The sequence below is a fragment of the Typopeltis vanoorti genome, chromosome 5, assembly GCF_054136105.1.
Source record: "Typopeltis vanoorti isolate ZY-2024b chromosome 5, IOZ_Tvanoo_1.0, whole genome shotgun sequence".
In the NCBI taxonomy this organism is placed as follows: Eukaryota; Metazoa; Arthropoda; class Arachnida; order Uropygi; family Thelyphonidae; genus Typopeltis; species Typopeltis vanoorti.
In genome coordinates this window covers 164,809,630-164,833,699 of record NC_143553.1, presented here as the reverse complement: position 1 = coordinate 164,833,699, position 24,070 = coordinate 164,809,630, and the positions used below count along the sequence as shown (strand labels likewise).

General features: G+C 37.7%; 1 protein-coding gene across 4 annotated transcripts in view; it reads right to left on the bottom strand.

Annotated features, from left to right (window-relative positions):
• The window catches only part of LOC150107025 (MFS-type transporter SLC18B1-like), a 508,245-nt gene that overhangs the window by 273,273 nt on the left and 210,902 nt on the right, over positions 1-24,070 (bottom strand). The gene's annotated exons all lie outside the window — the stretch shown is intronic.

Here is a 24,070-nt window from a genome sequence, read left to right as displayed (position 1 = left end):
ATTATTACGTGACACCTCCAGGGAGTCCAAAGACTCATTGAGGAAGGGCACCTACTTCACAACTCTCCGTCTCCACCACTCAAATCCAACAATAATGAACTGCAACTACCATCATCAGCATCTACACCAATGCCAACGCAACAATAGAACATGAAAAATCATAACAAGTGAATCAAGATTTTTCAGAAAAGTTCTGTATGCTTATATGAGGAACAATCAAATCAACCTTGATAATTAGCTGGCCTGGTTGGCCCAGTGATTAATATATCTGTTCTCCAACCAACAGGTCACAGGTTCAAATGTAGCCACGGATGTCTGTGATAGCTTTCAGTCGGGAGATTTCATTGCCTAATATGACCAGTTTTCTTTCTTACTGGAGACCTGAAGTGGCTCAAAAATTCTGTTTGATCTCTAGAACAGAGTTTCTAGCCAATTTAAAAAATAAATACAATATATATATATATATATATATATATATATATATATAAAGAATAATTAAAATCCTTAGTCCACCCAAAGCATAAAAGCACATTAAGAATAAGAAGGCTAAAATAGCATGTTGTACTGCCCACCAAGGGTACATTCTAGAAAGAATAAAGATAACAAATGCAGACAGGTAATCAATGTGACATTTACTTCATGATACAGTTTTTGCAACCCCCATCCCTCAGTAATTTCATGAATGCTATTTAAACCCTGACAACTGCATTTTAAAGTGAGTAAACACTTCATCTAAATAGCTCAACCATGCTTTACAACTTTTTGTGGGTGGGAGTCACATTAAAAAATAAATAAATAAAATCTGAAAATAAAAACTTTTTACCAGGATCTATCATATCCATACAAAGTAAGATGACTTTTGTTAGTTCTTTTTGCACATTTTGCTAAGATATCCTCTTCATATATTTACAAAAAATCATTCTCAAGTGATACATAAAATTTATACTTTTCAGATGATCAGTAATTATTTGGACTTTCCATCCCATGTCTCTGTTTGGATTATGTACTATATTAGCACATGCACATACATATCGGTTAATTCATTTTTTTTGCTTGTTGTTTGTTTTTTTACTGTATGAGCTTTCATTAGAGCAGATGCATTGATCTTATCAACACATTTATGCTTTATTTTACACCAACATTTTCTTCATCCCCCTTGCCCTCAATTCACTTGTATTCAACTTGTACTTGGCACAATCGCTCTGCTCACTATCCATCAGGTCCTTTACAATGATTGTAATTAAGAGATTTCCAATTTGTAAGGATATAAACATGCTACACCTCTGGATGCAGTAGGGACAAAAACTTCAATTTCCTGATTATTTTCCAGATGATGCAGTTCATTGTGGTTGGTGGATTGAGTGGTGGAGGCGGAGAGTTGTAGAGTAGATGCCCTCCCTCGATGAGTCTTTGAACTCCTTGGGGATGTCATGTAATAATAATAATCAAGGCACATGGAACAGTTTTTTGCACACAAAGTAACAAGTTAGTGAAATGAATTTGCCAGAGGAAGTTGTAAATAAATGGTCATCAAAATAATTTATGATATGAATACATATAATGTTGCATTATTAAATCCACATGTGAAGAGTTACAAAATCTATTGTATTGATTTGATATTTTATTATTTTCTTACTGTTCTCTGCCATGCTGCCTGCCAGATGTTTCTAACTCACACTTCCTGTGAAAAAACTGCACATACAGGCATTATTTTGTTCATTAAAGTCATCTTTCTATCTCCTCGTCTTAGTTAATTTCTTGGTTATCTCTCTTCTGACTTACAATTTCATCATTTATATTTCATTTAGCTTTACTTATTTCTGTTACTCTCTTCATTCTTTACAACACACATTTTTGCAAACTTCACAAATATTCACCACATACTATTTCTCTCTGACTTGCACACTTCTGACATTCTCTTACATAACACTTTATTATTATTATTATTAATATTATCCCCAAGACCTCATGGAGTCAAAGACTCATCTGGGAGGTCCCTTTATCACACACAGCTCATCACGGCGTGTCTTAAACACACCCAAACTCCTTGCAGACACCACACTCTCAGGCAAGGCATTCCAATCATTTACAACTCTGCATGAAAAAACTCTGCCTCTCACTCCCTACTCATGCTCTCCTTATACAGTTTCCAGGGATGACCTCTGGTTCTCCCCTGATCTCCCACTATTTTCTGCAGAACCTCTCCAGCATTGATCCTATAATAACCCATTACCAACTTGTAGGTCTCTATCATATCTCCCCTCTTTCTCCTGTCCACCAGACTGCAAATTACATCTTCTCAATCTTTCCTCATACCTCAACATTCCAGAGGTAAGAAACTACCTTAGTCAGTCACCTTTGGACCCTTTCCAACATCTCTTCATCTTTTCTGAAAATTAGGTGACCAAATCTGGGCACAATAGTCCATGTGTGGCTTAATCAAAGCCTTATACAACGGAACAAGAATCTCCCTACTTCTACATGTCAGTGTCCTCTGCATCATTCCCAGAAGCCTTTGTGTTGTCTTCACAGTTTTAGCTATGTGTCCCCTAAATTTTAGATCCTTATCCACTATCACCCCCAGATCTCTTATTTCCTCCACCTCCAGCAATATATCCTCACCAAGCATAAATTCTGCATCCCTTCTTTGTTTTCCAAATTTTAAAACCTTACATTTTGCAACATTGAACTCACATCCCCATTTCCGTGCCCAATCATTCAATTTATTCAAGTCTTCTTGTAAGGCCACTACATCTTCACTACTCTTTATGGCTTGTCCCAACTTTGCATCATCTGCAAACAACTGAATATCACCATACAAATCTTCACCAATATCATTAATATGCAAGTTAAACAGTAATGGCCCTAAAACAGACCCCCGAGCAACTCCACTAGTGATTTTCCCTTTCCTTGATATTGCTCCCCCATACACAACTTGTTGATACCTATTAGATAGCCAGTCTCCAATCCTATGCACCAATCTAATATTCAACCCCATCTGCTCTAGTTTGACTGTCAACCTATCATGAGGCACTCTATCAAAAGCCTTTGCGAAATGCAAGTATATTACTGTGTATCCTTTTCCTCTGTCCAAGGAAGCAGTCACTTTATTGTAATAAGTAAGTAGATTACTAAAACATCATCTCTCTTTAGCAAATCCATGCTGTCCATCAAAGATAACACCAATGTAATAATATAAGCACGTAAACATAAGAAAGATATTTAATTAGCCAAATATTTCGGTCTGAAAATTGCAGACCATCTTCAGTGGCACTACAAGAACAGTTTAAAAAATAAAATAAAATAAAAAAATACAAGGTGGAATACTAACAATAGATCATTTAAAAATAGAACAAGCCGTGTGATGTTATATCACTAAGTATTAAGGGAATATTTTTAAACAGAGACATGATTGAAATAAAGATAATTATTAATAATATTAAATAACATAAAATTAATATAAATTAATGAGTTATCCTGATTAGACTTTCCCAGATTTTTGAAATAGATATACAGTCATTCCGATTCAGGTTAGGACGATGGAGTAAGGCCTCTACGCTTTCTTTGAATAAACGTTCAAATTTATAATGGGATCTATGTAAGAGGTGAGTTTTTGACTAAAGGATGTTGTGGTTAGTTTCAATCCCGTGCTGAGCCAATCCAGATTTTTCAGGTTTGTTGTGATGAATGGAGGATTGATGTTCTTGGATTCTTTTTTCAAGAGAACGTCGAGTTTGTCCAAAATAGGAGAAATCACAGTTGCAGGGAATTTGATAAACTCCAGGAAGAGACATAGTTGAGCGTTTATCTTTAGGAGAAGGAAAATAGGAAGATAATTTGTTAATATGTGAATACGTAGCTGTTAACTCATATTTCTTCAGAATTCTTATGATAGGTTCTGAAATCCCAGAGATGTATGGAATTGGAACTCGACGTATTGAATCTTTGTTGTTTTGTGGTGGATTATAAGAATCGAGAAGATGTTGAGTACTCTTTTCGGAAAAGCCACTGAGTTTCATGTGTTTTTGGATAGTAGAAAGTTCTTTCTGTAGAAAATTAGAAGTAGAACAATTAGTTTTGGCTCTTCTGATTAGACATTTTATGATTCATGTTTTTTGACAAGGATGATAGGCTGATTCTTTAAGAATATAACGACCTGTGAACGTTGGTTTCCAGTAAACTGTAGTTGTAAGAGTATTTGAATGTGACCGGATGAGGAGAACGTCTAAAAAAGATAACTGGTTGTTTTCTTCCATTTCCATAGTAAACTTTATACGATGAATTAAGGAACTGATACTGTTTAAAAAAGAAGGTAAGGAGTCTTTGTTGTGCTGCCATACAGTAAAGATGTCATATATATATATATATCTTACCCAAAAGGATGGTTGAGGAAAATAGATGAGAAGAGGACTTTTTCTAGATGTTCTAAATAAAAGTTGGCTAAAGCAGGAGAGAGAGAGGATCTCCCATGGCTATTCCTTCTACTTGGCTGTAAAATTTGTTTTGACATAAGAAATATCCAGAGTGTATTACAAAAGCAAATAGTTTTATGTCTTCTGGAAAGATGTCAGCAAATAATATTAATGTCTCCTTGAGAGGTACATTTGTATATATTGTATATAATGTATATTTGGTGCAAAGTGAATGACAAACAATATCAAACAGGAACTGCAGGTGAATAAGAGATTATGGAAGAGATATAAGGAGAGGGGCAGGGAGCAGATGCATGAAGAATATAGGATTCAAGCCAGGAGAGTGACTAGTATGGTGAGGAAGGCAAAACTGGAATATGAGAAGAGATTATCACTAAGATCCAAAGAAAATCATAGGGAGTTTTTTTTAGCTCTGAGGACAGTAGGAGGAGAAATGATTGTGGAAGAATGACATTGTGGGATAAAAATGGGAATAGAGTGACTGATGTAGAGGATATAGTGGAGTATTGTTCAATGAATACTTTATTATCAGCTGCAGGTTCGAATCCTGCCGTGGGCATGGATGTTTGTGATTGTCTGTGAAAGCACTAGTGGTGGTAGTCAGCTGGATGCCATTGGTCTATGAAGGCTGACGGTAGTGGTTGCTTTAGATTTATTTCTTTTTCTACTTTATTTAGGCTAATGCAAAGCTTAGCTGCTTCTGCCAATTTTGTTGTTCTATATATGTTATAGTCGTCTTTGATATTCTGCCTCAGTTGTTTACAAATAATTTTATATTCTAGATGATCTTTTCCTGTATCTTTCAGTATTCTTCTTTTCTTCAATAGTTCTATTGTTCTTGCTGATAGGCATTCCCTGGTCTTAGGAGGAAGTTCATACGAGGTTCTTTCTTTGCAGTGCATTAATTTATTGTTAAAGTTGGTTAAATCTTCGTCGATGTCATTTTTTAATTTCCAATCGGTTTCTTCCACCTTTTTCTAAATTCTTCTGGGTTTATCTGTTTTGAGCGTTTTTTATGGTTGGACTGTGCTCATATGCGTTCTTCATTTTTTTTATGTATTTTGAGAGTGGCTCTTATTGGACAGTGGTCTGAATGAATGTCGCAGTAAGTTTTCCCAATGACTTCGACATTTTTTATTATTCTTTTGCAATCTGTTAGGATGAAATCAATTTCATTTCTTGTCTCTCCATTTGGAGATTTCCAAGTCCATCTTTTCCAGTTCTCTTTTTAAAGAAACTATTCATAATGTACAGCCTTTCTGCTTCTACAAATTCTGCCAGGAGTTCACCTCGTTCATTTCTTTCCCCTTTCCCCCAAGGTCCAATGTATTTTTCTTCAATAAATCCTGTACCAATCTTTGCATTGAAATCTCCACACACTATTGTGTATGTTGTTTTTTCAGTAATGTTTCTCATAGGTGTTCATAGAAATTTTCTATTTCTTCTTTGTCAGCTGTTGAGGTGGGTGCGTAGTCTACTATTATTCTTTTTATTGTTATGGACTCTCCAATTTTTAATATTAGTGTTCCTAGTCATTCAGAATGGATTGTACAAGAAATAATATTTTTAGTTAGCTTTTCATTTATGATGAAGCCAACTCCTCCAGCCCTTGTAGTGTTATCTGAGGCTCCCAGGAAAATTTGGTTGCCATTGTTCCATTTTGCTGTTAATTCAGAGCTTCTTCGGGTTTCACAGATAGCGAGGACATCAAAGCAGTGGTTAATTGTTTCACTATCATCCCAGCTAGTTTTCTGTTACCAATAAAAGTTTCGCATATACTTCACACATGAAAAAAAGCTTAAACAAGTTCATGTGGGGAGATAGTAACTCGCTTGCAGTGGTAAACAACACACTCTCCCTAACAGCCACTATACTGCAGAGGCAATAAAACAAGTACTTTTATTATGCCAGTGAATAAGGTAAGAGGAGTCTGTGTAATATTTCTCAACAAATAGTGGAATTAGAGACAACTGGGATAAAAACACACTAATTAATGAATCACATATCCCCTCATACAGAAACTATGCTGTATAGGCTGAAACAAAACCACATGTTGCATGGGCAAACACAGTATCTAACTAAAAACTATTGTTATTAATTAGATGTATGTGTGAGTTCGATTTCCCAAGGCAGCAATAAAATTCAACCAAACGTGTTAAAATTCATATATATATATATATATATATATATATATATATATGAATGTTATGGCAGTTTCACATATGGAATTCGGTTGAAGAGAGTTAGCATTTCAACTCAATTGTCAGCTATGCTTTTATCTTTCAGTTGCGCGATCTTTTGTTAATACCGCACCAATCATATGCACGTTTTAATAACCTTCCTTTGCTGTCTGTTTCGCGTTAGGCTTAATTACCATAAAGGGAGAAAAGTCACAAAAGAGAAAAATGTTCCTGGTCCAGCGATTCCCTTATTCAGGTAATATTCACTAATTTCATGTTATCAGTCTGTGGTGTGCCAGTATCGGTAAGTGGTGATATTATTTGATCTATTCTACGTTAAAAAATTTAACCCTGAGATGGATAAGTGGCTGATAAAAAAAAAAAAAAAAAAAAATCCCGCGAACAATCAGAAGCAGAAACAGACTCAAAAAAAAAAAAAAAAAAAAGGACAGTATTTCATATTTTAACAGAACGGCCCGCATTGTCTTCAGAACCAAACGGTAAGAGGCAAAAAATGTAATATATGCATTTGATTTTTGCTATATTCGCTGGGTATGTTTTGTATTGAATATAAATACAATAAATATTATAATAATATATCTCTCTATTACAATTTTTTTTCGAGAGGGGGCCGTGAAATATTGTAATTTTTGCAAAGGGGGCCCTGACATCCAGAAGTTTGGGAAACACTGGTTTAGATCATTTAAGTGATGTATATCAAGTCCTTTTCTTTTATTTTCTTGCTATGAATCCTTTTTTGAACAAGGTTCTAGGAGATTTAAAAAAATACAATGATTTAAGTTTATCAATGTGTTTTTTGGTAGAATAGTGGAAAAGAATGGCTCTTTGTTTATTTCAATGGACAGGTGCTCTAAGTCGATCTGTTTTCTAATTTCATAATCATGTTTTAAAGTAGATAACCTCTTTAGTCTAGATTTTCTTGTCCAGGCATCGAAAATCCTGAGTGAGACGTGATCCTGTTGTTCACTCCTGATTTTGTTAGTGAATTTAACTGTGGAGATTTTTCTTCTGTCTTCTAGTATGTGAAGCCAACACTCTTGTTAAGCTTTTAAATTATTTCTGGATGAGAGTGCACTATAATAATTTTTGCTGCTCTGTCAAGTTTTTCTTCTGAGCTAGTAGAAGCTGGAGTCCAGACTGATGAGAGACCCATTATGGAAATGCATCGTATGAGTGCAATGTAGTTTTTATGTGTAGTTTGAGTGTCTTCAGTTCTGCATCCCACTTTGTTCCACAAAGCCTTTTGATGATATTAATCTTTTTAAGAGCTTTATTAGATATATTAGTAATATGAGTTGTAAATCTCAGTTCAGTATTTAGGATTAAGCCTAAGTATTTTGGAGACTGTTTTTTCTAATTTGGTATTATATATTTTAATTTGGGGGTTGTAATTGTGTCTATTTTTTCTATCAGTGGAGAAGATGCTCAATTTTTTTTTTCTGGGTTTATCTGTAATTTAAGTTCCTCTGCCAATATTTCTAAGCCTTTTATTGAATTATTCAGGACTTTTTCAGATTGTTGAAGATTATTGCTTGTGTGCCAGATTGCTATATCATCTGCATAGCATGCTATTTTTGTGTCATTTATTATGTGAGGATGGACATTGTTCACATAGATGAGAAATAGGAGTGGACTTAAAACAGAACCTTGTGGGACTCCAGCCCAAGTTCGATGCATGTTAGAATAAATTCCATTAACTTTTACTTTCATTTTTCTTTCATGAAATCTAAAATCTAAATTAATGTGTTCCCCCTTATTCCAGTATTGTATGCAATTTTTATTAACTTTTGTCTCCAAATGCGATCAAAGACAGCTATGAGATCCAAGAATATTGCTGTTGTCTTCTTGGGTGGTTTTTCTTGAAAGCAATCTATGACTGATTGGCAAAGATAAAATAATTGATCTTCTATACTGTGCTGAGACCTGTATGCAGTTTGGTAGAAGTTGATCTTGTTATTTTCTAAGAGTCAATTCATAAGTCTGGTATGTATTATTCTTTTGTTTAGTTTACAGGGAATGCTAGTCAAAGCTATCAGTCTGGAGCTTTTACACTGGGGTTTTTGTTAGGTTTTAGTAAGAGTATAATGACGGATGTTTCCCAGATTTTTGGTAATTTATCTGTATTCCAGGAAGTGTTAAATGTCTTCAGAAGACAGTTTTGGGCTATTTTTCACATGTTTTTAATCACATGTCCAAAGAAGAGTGTCTGTTCTGATATTCTGGATTAATTACTTTGAAAGACTGCTAAATGAAACAAGCAGTGTCAGCACAGTGGTAGAAAACTCCCAACAGGAATGCAGTTGGGAATACATATCCATACATGAAGTAGAAAAAAGTCATCAAAAACCTCAAGTGTGGAAAGACAGCTGGAGTTGATGAAATTTTACTAGAAATGGTCAAATATGAAGGTCTAAAAGTTTTATAGTGACTGCATTGCATAATTCAGAAGGCCTGATCAGAGAGTTTAATTCCAGATGATTGGAGCAGAGATCTCATAATATCCATCTATAAAAAGGGAAATAAAACTGAAAGTGAGAATTACAGAAGTATTTCTCTGCCGAGTGTTCCTGGTAAGATTTATGCAAGTATACTTGAGAAACAGATAAGAAATCATCCGAAATGAAATTTCTGAGCAGAACTGAAGGAGTCGCAATAATGGACAAAATGAAAAGCAGCAAAATCAGAAAAAAGTTGGAATTACAACCTCCCTAAATGAAACAGTTATTTGCTATAGAGAAAAATGGAAAGAACACATACTGAGAATGAATAGAAACAGAATACCTAAACAAATTATAAATTTCCACCCAAAAGGTACTCAATGCAGAGGAAGACCCTTAACAAGATGGAATTGAGTTAGAACAGACCACTTGGCCTATAAGCCTGGAAAGGAAGAAGAAGACAGATAAGAAAAATTGTGGATAGAAAGCTTGGTGAAGACCAAGCTCGATTCAGATTACATAAATGTTATCAAGATCAGATTTAGTTTACAGGGAATGCTAGTCAAAGCTATTTCTCAACTTTAAGACAAATAGTTGAGAAATCTTGGGAATATAACAAGCATGGGAATTTAAGTTTTGTTGATCTAGAAAAGGCATATGACAAAGTGTCAAGAGGAAAGCTCTTCCAATCACTACAGTTATATGGCGTAAATAGGACATTATATCGAGCAATACATAGTCTCTATTTTAGCTGTAAGTCAGCAGTTAGAATTGAAGGAGGTACACGTTGGAGTAAAATCAGATGTGCGACAAGGGTGCACGTTATCTCCACTATTATTCATTATCTATATGGGTCACATTATGAAGCAAACTGGTATTAAATCTGATATCAAAGTTGGTGATGCTAATCTAAGCTCTTTACTTTATGCAGTTAATGTTATACTTCTGAATAAATCCAGTACAAGTCTGCAAGATTCCCTGACTAAATTGAATAACTGTTGTAATAAATTTGGTATGAAAATCAGCATTGAAAAGACAATGAAAATAGGCAGAAACATCAAAAACATCAACTGTATCCTGAATGGTGAACTTATGGAACAAGTAAAACGTTCAACTATTTAGGCACAATGTTTAGTGAAGACGGTAATTTAAATATGGAAATAGACAACTAAATTAGTAAAGTTGGTATAGTAGGAAGTCAGCTAAATAAATTTATATGGAATAAGAAAGAAATCAGTCAAAACAATAAATTAGCTGTATACAAGAGTGTTCAAACCAATTTTAGCTTATGGATCTGAGAGCCAGGTTAGATATAAAACATTTGATCAAAGACTAGAGGCTTTGATATGAGAGTTCTGAGAAAGATTAGCGGAGTAAATAGATGGTATCAATGGTAGTATAGCATTGAAAATGAGGATATATTAAGAAAGAATTTGCCATTTCTAGCATTCAGGAGTGTGTTAGTAGAACTAATCTGGTGGTATGGTAACTTAAACAGAATGAGAGAGAAAAGATTAGCAACACAAGTGTTCTTTGCCAAAAAAAGCCAGAGGAAGATCAAGATGTAGGTGGATTGATACAGTACAAAGTTCCTTAAAACACAAAAATATAATATCTGATAATGTTGGAGTCTTTACAAATAACAGACTAATTTGGAGTAAAATTGTTGATCAGAAGTTAGTAATTGTACAGTGGTGCCTTGCAATTCGACGTCCCATAATTCGACAGTTGAATTTTGCAGGCCCAGCACATGCATGTGCATGGAATTGAGAGATGCCATTTGTTATTTGTCATTTCTTGTTGGGCTGTGTTGGTGTATGCTCATGTTGTTTGTGCTAATTTTCAATTCTGCATTTTTCAGAAAGTAAAAATTATGTGCATCCGCAGTTATTATTATTTTTTTGAGTGAAATTTAAGAATGGATCCAAAGAGAAGTGAACAGAGGGATAATTCAGGAAAGAAGCACACTTGGTTGAACATAGAGAAGAAGAAGAAAGAAATTGTAGATAAAGTGCAGAAAGGTAGAACAATTACAGATGTAGCTCAAGAGTATGGCGTTCCTAGGTCAACTGTTGCAACTTTTTCGCAACAGAGAAAGAAGATTATGGGTGCTAAGGCGTCTGCTAGTGCAATGAAGATTTCTGACAAGAATAGATCTTCAATCAATGAAGGGATGGAAAAGCTGCTTATCACCTGGATTAGAGAAAGACAGATGAGATCCAGTAACTCAGGTAATGAGCTGTGAGAAGGCTAGGTTAATTTTTGAAGAATTTCAGAAGAAAATTCCAGGATGTACCTCAGATCAAACGAAGGAATTCAAAGCAAGTCGAGGCTGGTTTCACAGATTCCAAGGTAGAACAGACATCCATAGTGTTCTCAGACACGGGGAAGCTGCTAGTAAAGATAAAGAGGCTGCAGAAAAGTTTGTGAAAAAATTTGAAGATTTAATCAGGAAGGAAGGCTACCTTCTACAGCAAATTTTTGACGGGCATGAAACTGGGTTATTTTGGAAGCACTCGCCAAATCGAACTTATATCATGCAAGAAGAAGTGAAGCTCCCAGGACATAAGCCTATGATAGGCTTACCTTGTTATTGGCAGCAAATGCATGCAGAGACTTTAAACTAAAGCTATTTCTGGTCTATCACTCAGAAAATCCTTTGGGAAGAAAATCATTAAGTCCAAACTGCCAGTGATATGGAAATCCAATGCAAAAGCCTGGGTAGACCAACAAGTCTTCAAAGATTAGATTTTTGAGGTGTTTGCCCCGAGCGTGAAGAAATTCCTCACTGACAACAATTTGCCTTTGAAAGTACTGCTGATTCTTGAAAATGCTAGTGCCCACCCTCAAGACTTAGAGGACATTCTTGAAATTGACTTCATCAAAGTCCAGTTCTTGCCTCCAAACATGACGTCACTAATCCAACCCATGGATCAAGAAGTGATTGCATGTTTTAAAAAACTTTACACAAAGGCTTTGTTATCACGGTTTTCTGACATCACTCACTCTTCTGACAGGACACTGAAGGACTTCTGGAACACTGAGTTCAACATTCTCCATGCCATTTCCTTCATTAAAACTGCATGGAATGAAATGACACAGAGAACCCTTCATGCATTGTGGAAGAAACTCATTCCTAATTTTTCTCAGGATAACAACAGTGTAGACCAAGCAGCTGGAGAATCAGAAGCAGCTGAAGCTATGTGAAGGATCATTTTGGCAGAGAATCTTGACATAGTAGAGGTTGATGAGGCTGATGTAGAAGAGCTTGTGGAGGATCACGATGAACTGACTGTGGAAGAACTCAGCACTAAGTGAACAGCAAACAAAGGAGAGAGAGAGAGAGAGAGAGAGAGAGAGAGAAAGAGGAGTTTCACCTGAAGAAGAGGATGGCAGGGAAAAAGGGCCGATGCCAACAGCTGCCATTAAAGAAGTTTTATTCCATTGGGGGAAAGTTCCGTGCAGTCTTTTTGTTTGAAATGGCACCCCAACACTGCTGATGCGAGTAGAATGATAGACTTGTTCAACAACACCATCATGCATCATTTCAAAACCATCTTGAAAAAGAGGGAGAGACAGTCCACCCTTGATCAGTTCCTCATCCCTGTTCAAGCAAAGAGGAGACAAGAAGAGGTAGAACAGGATAAAAAAGACTCCCTTCCAACATCCAAGGCTCAATAGTGTATTTTGTAATTTAGTGTGTTATACAATAGTAAAATATGTAAAGTAAAGTAAAGTAAATAATATGGTGCATTTCTCCCACTTCCTCGTTAGGGGGAGTGGAATGGGCATTCCAACAACAAATTAATCTTTTTTCCATAGACTTATATGGGAAATATTGTCCAGCAATTCAACAGTTTTGCAATTCAACATTAGTTCGTTAATGGATTAGTGTCGAACTGTGTGGCACCACTGCATAACTTTTTCATATGGCACTATCATAATTATCCTGCACACCTCTGAGGGTACATATCAGGAATGATAAACAGTAATAAAAAAAATAAATTAGTATATGTACAAAAAACAACTTTTGATAAATTAAGTTAATCAAATCAGTATCTACATATAAATAGAACAGATAATCAAATGTGTTTGTAGTGGAAGAAGGGAAAGATTGTGCAAAGGTAATAGAACTTAAGCATCAAATTATAAGCCTATCTATATGTCAGGTGTTGTGGTTAAGTTGTTGGAGAAGCTTGTGAGAACTGGGATCCAGAATTGGATTAACAACAATGGTATTATCTTTGATGGACAGCATGGATTTGCTAGAAGTCATGTTTTAGTAATCTACTTACTTATTACAATAAGGTGACAGCTTTCTTGAAGAGAGGAGAGGGATACATAGTAGTATACTTAGATTTCACAAAGGCTTTTGATAGATTACCACATAATAAATTTACAATCAAACTACAGTGGATGGGGTAGGATGTTAGATTATTGCACTGAATCGGAGACTGGCTATCTGATATGTATCATCAAGGTGTGTATGGGGAAGCAATATCCAGGACAAGGAAGGTCACTAATGGTGTACCTAAGGGGTCTATTCTATGGCCATTGCTGTTTAACCTGTATGTTAATGATATTGGCAAACATTTGGATGGGGATATTCAGTTGTTTGCAGATGATGCAAAGTTGGGATGAACTATGAAGAGTAGAGAAGATGTTGTGGCCTTACAAGAAGACTTGAATAGATTGACTGAACAAAACAGAAATGGGGATGAAAGTTCAATGTAAAGTTTTAAAAATTGGAAAACAAAGATGTGATGTAGAATTTATACTTGATGGAGTTGTATTGTTGGATGAGGAGAAAATAAGAGTTCTTGGGGTGATAATGGATAAGGATCTGAAATTTAGGGGACACATTGCCAAAATTGTGAAGACAACACAAAGACATCTGTGAATGATGCGGAGGACACTAACTTCTAAAAGTAGGAAGATTCTTGTTCCATTGTATAAGGCTTCGAGTAGGCCACACGTGAATTACTGTGCCCAGATTTGGTCACGTGGTTTTCAAAAAGACGAAGAGATGTTGGAAAGAGTCCAGAGGCAGCTATCTAAGGTAATTTCTGACCTCTAGAATGTCGAATAGAAAGAAAGATTGAGAAGATGCAATTTACAGTCTAGTGGATAGGAGGAAGAGGGGAGATATGATAGTGATCTACAAGTTAGTAAGGGGTTTTTATAGGATCAATGTTGGAGAGGTTCTACAGAAAACAGTGGGAGATCAAGGGAGAACTACAGGTCATCCCTGAAAACTGTATAAAGAGGGTGTGAGCAGGGTAGTGAGAAGCAGGTTTTTTGCATGCAGAGTTGTGAATGATTGGAATGCCTTGCCTGAGACTGTTGTGTCTGCAGAGAATTTGAGCGTGTTTAAGGCACGGTATGATGAGTTGTGTGTATGATAAAAGGACCTCCTAGATGAGTCTCATGGGGTCTTGGGGTAATAATAATAAATTAACAGTTTTTAAAAAGTTGAAAACTTCATACAATTTATCCATGTCTGTTACGATCTGCATGAGGCTAAATGAAATGACTGAATGAAAAAAGTCATTCCTTTCTCGAGTAAAGTGCTGGCATCCCATCAGAAGATGACGAATAATGAGAAGCATGTTGGCCTGCTCTTTCTCTCTCTCTCCCTCACTCGCTCACACACACACACACACACACACACACACACACACACACACACACACACACACACGTGTGTCATAAGCCCTCAATAACTACAAATAAGTAAGATGACTGTGACCTATGCAGAGCCTAGCAAGAACAACTTTTGTTCTTCTGTTTCTCCATTGACTATACCTGTCAATGGGTATAGTCAATGGACAATTTATTTGTCAATGCTTCCTGACATGATGACTTAGAAAGATGGGTTATTAGATTTGATCTTGTAAACTACTATCTGTAGACTGCATACAGGACTAACAAACAGTATGGAAAAAATTTATCAGCTGATCTAACAGATGCATCTGTAGTCTCATTTCCCTCAACAATGAAGCTGGGAATAAAGCACAGCTCAATACCAAATTTTTGAATTTCAATTTGTAAAACAGGTGTAGAATGTTCACAAAGCACTGGAAGTGGATAGTACAAGAGATGATATGAGATGGCCTGTATAGAACTGAATGAGTCATATAAATCATAACTTTTGGTAGTAATTTTCTTTGATATGCACAAACTGAACTGCATGCAACTCTGCTGTGTAATACTGCAATCAAGTAGGATCTGATAAAGTCAAAAAATACAGCAGCACCACCAACAGAGATCTCAGATTTTGAACCATCGATATAAATGGGAACAAAATAAGTATTCTGCTCTGCATACATTAAATAACAGCATATAGATGGATGACAGAGTGTGAGACTTTCTTAGTTAACACAGCGAGAGATTGCAGAATGGAGTATAAACCTATTGTGGAGCAATGCTGTTATGTTTGGTGCAATTAATCCTGTCACCATTCATGGCAACAGCTTGCATAACCTCGTTAGCACACATACCAAAAGGACATATGGTAGTCTGCCATTTGCAATATTGAGCCTCCCAATGTAGAGAAAAGGTCTCTCGAAGAGATTATTTTCAGGGCAGAGTTAGATGACAACTATCTTCATCTAAGTGACAGAGCTGGTTCATTTGCTTCAACATAAAGAATGGGTGATGTGAAAAAGACACAGCAGCTATCCATATACTTTGATGGTGGATGGGATCCAAACATCACAGTCTAATCTACCTTGCAGAACTGCCAGCTTTGAACATATAAATGCGTGATCCAAATGAAGCAATGAAGGTCAATCCACACCACATTCAGTAGAGGACAGCACACATTGCTCATCCAACCATGCCATCAACTGATTCAATGTGTCTACACCCACAACACACTCAGGCAATGCATTCCAATCACCAACCACTATCCATGCAAAGAACCTACACCTCACTCCTCTGTTCACACCCTCCTTATACAGTTCCCAGTGATGGCCCCCCTTGTTCTACTCCCTTCTTCGATTCTATGAAAAATTTCTTCCATGTTGACCTGATAACAACCCCTGACTAGCTTATATGTCTCAATTATATCCTCCCTCTTCCTCCTATTCAAAAGGCTCTGCAACTTACATTCTCTCAACCTGTCCTCATACTCCACATTCCAAAGACCAATACTACCTTTGAATCTTCTCTGGACCCTTTCCAACATATCCTCGTCACCATGAAAACCCAGTGGCAAATCTGAGTACAATAATCCATATGAGGCCTGATCAAGGCCTTATACAATGGAATCATAACCTCTCTATTTGTGCGTGGCAGGGTCCTCCGCATCATTGCCATTATCTGATGTGATGTCTTCACGACGTGCAGTATGGCCGCTGAATTTCAGGTCCCTTTCCACCATCACTCCTAGATCTCTCATCTCCTCTACTTCCTTTAAAGTTTCTCCAATAAGTGCATACTTTGCATCCTATTGTTGCTTACCAAATATCAAAACGTAGAAAGTTTTTTACCTTGGGTATGATATATGTTAAAGATACCAAGTATTTTTTTAAACTTGGTTTTAATCGTTTTTCCCAAGTAAGCAAACAGCCAAGTCAGTCAAGTTTGTGCCTGAACATAGTTCAGGTCTGAGGCAACTCGTGGTAAAGGTGGAGTAAGCTCTGATCATTTCCTTAGTATTTTCCCCTAATGAAAAGCACATCCCCTTGCGGAGATGTATGATGCTATGCATTAAAGGCAAGGGCCACTACCCAGACTGGTTTCTACCTTTATTGAGGTCTTATCAGTGGGAATGGTCTTCTGGCTGCCTGGTCATATGACTAGTCACAACACAGATGATTACTTAATGATCACTTCCACCAACTGGAGGAAAATGTAAAACCCCTCTAACAATTACATCCTCCGATGAAATGATGAGATCTAGAACTCTTGATCCTCGCATGCCCTTCTTTATATGCTGCCTGAGATAGTTATCTCTCAAGAACTTGAGAAATTAATTTTCCTTATTCCCAGATGCTATCTCTTTATTCCAACCTATACCACCATAATTAAAATCACCCATAATAATTACCCTTCCTTTGTTCACTAATCCAAGTTGTTTATACATTTCTTCATCACCACCTTCCACATTCCCAGACCTATAGCAACGTCCAACTAAATACATCTTCTTCTCAACCTCCATGTTACACCACACTGCCTCATAACCATTTCCACTATTTCCCCCTTTCATATCTACTTTATATGGACTTAATTCCCCTGCTATCATCAGCAGCACCCACTCCTTCTTCCTCTTTCTACCCTCGCGTAAAATACTGTACCCTTCCATTTCTATTCCCATTACGATATCATCTTCATTCAACCATCTTTCACTTATTCCAATGATTTGGGTGTGAATAAACTCAATCACTGAAACCGTTTCATCCCCTTTATTCCTGATACTTCTGGCATTTATATACAGACACAGCAGTTCATTCTTAGGTCTATAGTCAGTCTTACCCAAGCCATGTGTTGGTTGTGATTTCCCGACTACACCTGCTCAATCATCGCTTACCACATGCATCTGATCAGTCTCAACTTCTCCACCCACATCGCAATATATTCCCTCTTCATACACACACACATTCACTCTCACTATGCCATGACTCCCTGTCCACCTGAGCCCCCCCCCATTTCCCTGTTCCTCTTGTATTCCCATTCTCTCTTCCTCTCTCACACTACTACTGTTTCCACTGCCAAGCACTTCTGTCTCTTCAGTGCTATTCTCCTGATTTTTCCTTTCATCTCTTTCTTCTGATCTCTGGCATGCATCAGACACTGTACTTCCACACACTATACTTCCATCCAGCAACACTTTCTCCAGCACATTCGCTCCAAAGCCATTTAAATGCAACCCATCATGCCTGTATATTTCATTCTACCTTCAAACACATGCCATACGTCCACAAACTCCACTCCCTTCTCCTCACACAGCTCTGCTAGCATACCATTCATTATTTTGGCTCTCTGTCACAACTCATCATCGTCATATCTAGGTAACACACTGACAACCTTTCCTACTACACTGTTATCTTTCACCCTTCAGAGGGAGCCAAATCTGGGGAATACAGTGGGTGTTCCAACAATTCATAGTGCAGATCCCTTAATTTTCCCATTGCCAAAACATCTTTGTGGGCAGGTGCATTGTCCTGATGAAAGATGATTTTTTTCTTCTGCAAACCAGATCTTTTCTCACAAATATTTTTGTCTAGTCTGGTTAAAAGAGCTGAATAATATTCCCTGGTTATTGTTTTACCCTTTTCAAGATAATTAATAAACAAAATGCCTTTAGCATCCCAAAACACCGATGCCATGACCTTGCCTGCTGATGGAACTGACTTTGTCTTCTGTCCACTGTTTTGACTGTTGTTTGGATTCTGTTGTGTAATGGGGAATCCAAATCTCATCCATAGTAACAAATCGATGCACAAAATCATTTTATTCTTGTTAAAATGCTCCAAGCACTGTTCAGATATTTTCATGCAAGTGCATTTTTGATTTGCTGTGAGCAAGTGTGGCACCCATCTTCCACAAAGCTTTTTCATTTGCAATTCTTCGTGCAAAATATATCCTACACATTCTTTTGAAATGCCTACAGTCTCAGCAATTACACGTGCTTTGATGGTCATCCAATACATATCGTGCACTTGATCAGTGATTTCTGGTCTTGTTACACTTTTTGGATGTCCTTCAAATGGATCATCTTCAAGGCTGGTACAGCCATGTTTAAACTCGGGAGCTCATTTCTTCTTCTTCTTCTTCTGCAGCTTCTCCCACTTAAGTGGGGTCACTGTTTGTAATAAGTGTCCTCCACACCATCCTGTCTTGGGCTGTCACCACATCCAAGTTCTTCATCTTCAAGTCCTCTTCTACCAGCTCTCTCCATCTCTTCTTTGGCTGCCCACGCTTCTGCCTTCCTTGCACATCCATCTGCATGACCCTTCTTCCCACATATTCGTCCTCCTTCCTCATCACATGAGCAAACCATCTCAACCTTGCCTCCTGTATTTTCGCTCCTAAGTTCGTAACTTTCACTGTTCCTCTGACATAGTCATTTCTCAGATGATCCTTTCTGGTCACACCACACATCCACCTAAGCATTCTCATCTCTGCTACTTCCATCCTGCTGATGTTATTTTTCCTCAGGGCCACAGTTTCTATAGCATATGTCATAGCTGGCCTCACTACTGTCCTATAAATTTTTCCTTTCAGATTGATCGGCACCCTCTTATCGCATAACATCCCGTTGCCATCTCCCTCCAGTTCCTCCAACCTGCTTGTATCCTGCATCCCACTTCCTTCTCAGCTCCTCCATCTTCTTCCACTGTTGAACCTAAGTATCTAAAGTCTCTCACCTTCCTGATGACATTTCCTTCCAGCTCCAGATCTGTCTCCTGGTCGCCACCACCCACTGCGCAACACATATACTCTGTCTTACTTCTGCTCAGTCTCATACCTCTCTCTTCCAGTACTTTTCTCCATCTTTCCAGTTTAGTTCCTGCTTCTTCTCTTGAATCTACACACAGCAAGATGTCATCTGCATACAACATTGTCCAAGGCGCATCTTCTCTCACCTCCTCTGTTACCACCTCCATCACAATATTAAACAGAAACGGACTTAATGCTGACCCTTGATGCAAGCTAACTGTTACTTGAAAACTTTCTGTCTGTCCCAAACAGGTCCGAACATTTCTGTACATTTCCTGCACCAACCTGACATATTTCTCCGGCAACTTCTTCTCCCTCAGACACCTCCAGACTTCTTGCCTTGGCACTCTATTGTATGCTTTCTCCAGATCAATGAATACCAGATGTAGCTCCCTTTGTTTCTCTCGATATTTTTCCATCATCTGTCGTAACCCAAAGATAGAATCTGTTGTTGATCTACCAGGCATGAAGCCAAACTGTTCCTTTGCAATCTCCACCTCCTTCCTCAATCTACCATCAAGAACCCTTTCTAGGATCTTCATTGTGTGGGACATCAACTTTATTCCTCTGTAATTTTTACAGTCTTGTGCATCCCCTTTACCCTTGTAGATGGGAACAAGAGTACTCTCCCTCCATTTCTCGGGTATATTTTCCTGTTGGCAAACTTTCATGAACAGGTCCCACAGCAGGTCAATTCCCTCTTCTCCCCAGTGCCTTCCATGCCTCCACTGGAATTCTGTCAAGGCCCACCGATTTTCCATTCCTCATCCTCTTCATGGCCTCCGTCACTTCCATTCTACTGATGTTCTGCACCATCCCCTCAGAAGGCTGCCCATCTCCTCTGTGAGTCCTTGCATTTTTCTCATTCAAAAGTCCCTCAAAGTATATTTTCCATCTGTTTCTTATGTCCACATCCCGCCATAATACTCTTCCTTCAGCATCTTTGATCTGCCTCACATGTAAGATGTCCTTTGCTGCTTTATTTCTACATTTCGCTAGTTGGTAAATTTTTCTGTCCTTCCTTTGTTTCTAATTGATCATACAGATCTTGATATGCCATGGCCTTCGCCTGTGCCACAACTCTCTTGGCTTCTTGCTTTCTCTCTTTGTACACCTCTCTGTCCTCTTCCACTCTTGACTCATCCCACTTCTGCTTTGCCTTCCTCTTAGCTGTCACTGCCACTTGTACATCATTATTCCACCACCAACCCTCCTTCTGCTCTCAAATCTTTCCAGATGTCTCACCAAGCACCTCGATTGCACAGCTCAGGATTACTTTTGAATTATGTTTCCACCAATCTTGTACACTTTCCAGTCCATCCGAAATCCTCTCTAACACCCTCTCCCTAAAACGATTCCTCACACTCTCCTCTTTTAAGCGAAACCACTTAATTGTCTTCATCGCATGGCATCCAGAAGTTCTTATCTTCGATCTTATTTTAAAGTCTGCGCACAGCAGTCGGTGTTGTTGTGCTACTTGATCTGTTGGAATTACTTTACAATTTGTCACAACCTTAAGATGTTTTCTTCTAGTCAAAATGTAGTCAATTTGTGAGCTGTTGTTACCACTCCTAAATGTTATCAAATGTTCTTCCCTCTTGTAGATAAACGAGTTCACAATTGCCAGATCAAACGCTACTGCAAAGTCCACAACCCTCTCTCCTTCCTGGTTCATTATTCCCACTCTGTGGCCACTATGCACCCTTTCACAGTCTCTATTCTGTCTTCCTATGTGCCCGTTCAAGTCTCCTCCGACAATCACCATCTCATTTTCTTCCAATTCCCTCATTTCTTCATCTAACACGTTCCAGAAGTCATCTTTTTCCACTGCTGTACAACCAACTTGCGGGGCATATACACATAATACAACCACCTGCTCTTCTCCAAGACCCAATTTCATTCGCATGATCCTGTAGTTCCTTCTACCCACGTCTAGTACTTCACCCTTCATTCTGCCACACACCACAATTCCTACACCATTTCTTCCCTCGTTATTCGCTCCAGAGTAGAACAATTTATATCCATCTCTTAGTTCCTTTGCCTTTCCCCCTTTCCCCCTTGTCTCCTGCACACATAAAATGTCCAACTTCCTCTTCCTCATCATGTCTGCCACCTCTCTTCCCCTTCCAGTCATGCTTCCAACATTCAGTGTTCCCACTCGCAACATCCTCTCCACCTGCTGGGCTCGCTTCTTTAACCACACCCGCCCTTGATGCGGTAGCCCTCGTCCACTTCTCGCAGCTGTAGGGCGATGTGGCTGCGTGTCGCTTAAGGGCCCTAGCCCTTATATCATTTTCTCTTTGACTCATAATCATAGTTCGAGTTGGCACTGAAGTTTTCCGACCGGATGCCCTTCCTGACATCAACCCTCGCATTTATCCAGGCTTGGGATCGGCACCTATTGAGGCTAGCTTGCCTCCTTCAGTGGCTGCATAAGACGAAATAGACTTGCATAAGACTTAGCAAGATAGGAAAGACTCACCTCTATCCCTCGAATACTCTAATAGCATCAGGGGAAGGAGCAAGGAGAGGAGAAAGAAGCAAAGAAAGAAGAGGAGGGACCAGTCTACAGAATAATATAACAGATATATATTACATGAAGTAAGGCATGGTCCAGCATCAGGTACCTCGGGTTTGCCATGCCCGTACTCACTAAAGTGAGCCCTTGAGGTATCGGGAGCTCATTTCTTAATTGTCAAAAATGAAGGAAAAGAGTGCCCATTAACTTTTATGAACTTCTTTGGTTAAACCTTCTTTTGCAAAGAATAATTTTATAACTGCATGATACTCAATTTTATCCATTTCAAGGGATACAGACAACACTTTTGCTTCAGACAGCTGTGTAAAACAAACTACTTGATAGAATGACTTGCAATTTCACATGAATGCTTATGACAAATGTACCAAATTAGAAAAAGAAATCTTGTAGACAGTGTTGCCATCTATGGTCGAGGTCGAGAACCTTTCAGACCATCCTCATGTTTATTATATAGAATCTTAAAATCTTTAACACTCCTTGCATTAACAAGGCATTCCAGTAATGCATTCCATTCACTGACTTAAAAATGCAAGAAAGTATCACTTTTGAACAGACTTAATTGCTTGTAAAATTGGAGTGATAACTCTATAATTCCTGCATTTCTAAGTATTAAAGAAAATTTACATACTGCCAAAGCATGAAAGATATATAGAAAAGAAAATTTTGCTCTTTGGCGAGCCAAAATACAAAGATTAGATCAGGCTTAATTCTCAACTGAGCAAAATGCATATCACCTACATTGTACAGTGGCTAATTCAATATCTCCGGATACATGGAATGTCATAGATAGCATACATTCAAAGAAGGTCTGAAGAACAGATGGAAAAAAACTGCAAACATAGACTGTCAAAAAATGTCAAGCATTTATACAACAGAGTTCACCAAAATGAAAAATTTCAAAATTTTAATAAATTTGTCTTAATTTTTTCAAACTATAATCTTACTAATATAGAGGCTTCAATTTTAGAGAAAGACTTTAGTTATGCCATCACTCTAAGAGACATCCCAAAAGTAGACTTTATGACCAGCGTTGAAAAGCTACTAAATTTCTGTCATCACATGAAGAGGCATTATCCACAAGATTACTTAGTGCTTCAGTTTTATTAAACAGTCACACACCAAAAAATAATTTCACAGCTTTAGAAAAAGAAATTTTGAGAAGTTTACGTAACAATGATTTCATCATTTTACGTAAACTTATACTTAAGGCATATAAAGGGAATTCAACAGTTGTTATATCAAGTCAAATTATATCATGCCCAACTAGTAATTAAACTGGAACAGATGGAGTTGGATAACAGATCATTGTGTTGGTTTGAAGACTGGCTGTCTGATAGGTATCAGCAGGTTGTGTATGGGGCAGTGATATCCCAGAAGAGGAGAGTCATTAGTGGCATGCCCCAGGGGGTCTGTTTTGGGACTACTGTTGTTTAATATGTATGTAAATGTGACATTGGAAGGTGATTAAATGGTGATGTACAATTTTTTGAAGATTATACAAAGTTGGAGAGAGTTATGAGAAGTAGAGCAGATGTTGTACTCTGGCAGAAGGACTAGAATGGACAAGTGTGTGTGTGGTGATATCAACTCAATATAGTAGATTGTAAGGTTTTAAAATTTGGGAAGCAAAGATGGGATGCAAAGTACAGAATTGGTTGGGATATTTTAGAGGAGGTGAAGGAGATGAAATATCTGGGGAGTGATGGTGAATAGGAACTTGAAATTTCATGGACATTTTGCTAAAATTGTGGGGACAACACAGTGGATTATCGGAATGATGTGGAGAACACTGATGTGTAGAAATAAGGATGTTTTGATTCCAGTGTACAAGGCTTTGATAAGACTGCATATAATTACTGTGCACAGATTTGATTGCCTGCTTTTCAAAAGGATGATAATATGTTGGAGAGGGCTCAGAGATGATTGACTAAGCTGGTTTCTGTTCTTTGAAATTTGGAATATCAGTACAGATTGAGAGAATGCAAATTACAGAGCTTAGTGGATAGAAGAAAG